Below are 2500 nucleotides of genomic sequence, written 5' to 3' on the forward strand. Positions count from 1 at the left end.
GTAACATTAGTCGTTCTTTAAGACATGAGGCGAAAGTTAACATCACGAAATATTGCACTCCACACTATACCTCGTTCTTTAAAGCATGAAGCTGAACAAGATTTTCAAAAATCCAGGTCATTGAATTTCCGATTGCGACAGAAATTCTTGTCATCCAATCTCCGACAACAATAAATTATTAGCTTTTCAGTCAAATCCACTGATTTCAGTGACGAAGACAAAGATACTCTACGTGAACGAGAGCCTTTCCCTGGATGAAAACTTTCATTTGTTTTTCTAATTGAAATTGTGATTAATTCCATAAGACATTAGAAACTTCTATAGCATTCTGGAACTGTTCTAGTTAAAAGAGCTCTATAGAAAGTTCTATATAATTCTAGAACCGCACTAGTAAAATGGTCGTATGTGCAAACTTCTAAAGTTCTGATTAAAGTCAAAATTCGCAGTTCTAGAGTTCCGATTTCTAGAGTTCTAAGTTCCAGAATTCTCAATTGTTATATATTACCCTCTGTGGGCTCTAGAATGTCTAGAGTTCTAGAATAGCCAGACTCTCTAAGTGAGTTCCAGAACGTCTAAACTGCACACTAGGCTTGGTTGATTTCACTGATTACCATTCACTAGTTTAAATACTAAGCACTCATTTAAGCAAAAACAAATCCCCATGAATACCATGTAACCACGTTATACCTCGACCGTATCCAAGCACCTTAAGTCAGCTAAAACGTTCCCCCGTTTTCCAAAACGAATTAAAAATGGACATGAAAACTTGACTAAACCAGGTATCGCTCTTTAGCTTTCACTTTGCGGTTCGGTTAACTACACTTTTCCCGAGATTATGGGAAGAAGAAAGCACTCGTTTACTGATTAAGCCTAAGCGCTCCTTTCAGTTATTAGGCCCCAGTAAGCACTCTCGCAAAAGTTAAGCTTTCATTTTGCGGTTCGGCCAACTACACTTTTCACACAATCTCCGACAACAATAAGTTATTAGCTGTTCAGTCAAATCAGTGTAGAAGACAAAGATAATCTGAACGCCTTTCCCTGGATTAAAACTTCCATTTGATATTCTAATTGAAATTGTTATTAATTCGGAATAACTGATACGTCATTTATTTATGAAAATAAGTAAGTGAAAATAACATTGAAGGATGTTTAACAAACCCAAAAAATTATTACTACCCCAGCAAGAACTTGTTCGCCGAACGTCCGGCTCGGTGTGCGCTTGCGATGTCACTGAACCACCGAAGCCATCGGAGATATGTCCAGAAATGCACGCAACAACCAAAAATGGCCAAAAAAGAGAAAATGTTGGCGAATTTGGCAACTATGGCGAAAATGACAATTTTGCCACAATCGCCAACAAGGTAAAGCACAAAGCAGAGAGTGCTTAGGCCTAATCACTGAAAGCAGCGCTTAGGCGTAATCAGTAAACGACTGCTTTCTTTGAACCGTAAAATGAAAGCTAAAATTTTACAATAGTGCTTAGGCCTACTACTCACTGAAACGAGCGCTTACACTTTTGAAATATCGCTATAATGAACTGCCATCGCGGTTCGCAATCCCGTAGTCGAGGACTGAAAATTGTTCAAGGGCAAGACGATCTCGTGAAAAGTGTAGTGAACCGAACAACAAAATGAAAGCTAATATTTCAAGAGAGTGCTTTGGACTAATCACGGAAGCGAGCGCTTCGGCTTAATCAGTAAACGAGTGCTTTCTTCCTCACAAGATCTCGTGAAAAGTGTATTTAAGTGTACTGCAGTGCTTTCTTCTTCACACGCACTCGTGAATAGTGTAGTAAACCGAAGCACAAAATGAAAGCTACAATTTTACGAGAGTGCTTAGGCCTAATCACTGAAATGAGTGCTATTTCCTGTAGTTAACCGAACCGTAAAATGAATGTTAACCGAATTGTAAAATGATTCGATCAACGCACTATAAGAACGAGAGATACATATCAACAAGGGGATTGATCGCGCTTTAAGAAACATTACTGTTTTTCACTCGATCATCGTGCTTTATGAACGAGAAATACATATACATCAACGGTCCTTCGCTCTTTTTGTTTGGCGCCTCGCCGGGAAGGAGAAATACTGCGTACCAGGGGCACCCAACGTCTATTTTCGGAAAATATCTGTTCGGAAGACGATTTGAGATTTATAAATTTCGGAACATTTGTTGTAAAATTTCTTGCTTTCCTGCCTCTCCTAGGATTTTCGAACATCTGAAAAATGGTGTAATTGCTCATTTTTAACGGATTTTTACCCTAAAAGGATCACCTAGAATTTTCGGGAGCCTTTTTTCTGGCTAAAATTTTCGAAAAGGTACGTTTTGATCCCTATAATTTTCGGATCACTAGACTTTTAGCTAGGAAATCCGAACAGATGAAAATTTTTTGGGGGATAAAAATATGCCTATATCTACCGTTTAAACACTAAAATAAGTTTAACAATGCTGTGTTTAAGTGGTTTTGAACTATATTCTCGTTGGGTGGCCCTGGCGTATC

This window comes from Montipora foliosa, chromosome 3 (genome assembly GCF_036669935.1).
Source record: "Montipora foliosa isolate CH-2021 chromosome 3, ASM3666993v2, whole genome shotgun sequence".
Classification (NCBI taxonomy): domain Eukaryota; kingdom Metazoa; phylum Cnidaria; class Anthozoa; order Scleractinia; family Acroporidae; genus Montipora; species Montipora foliosa.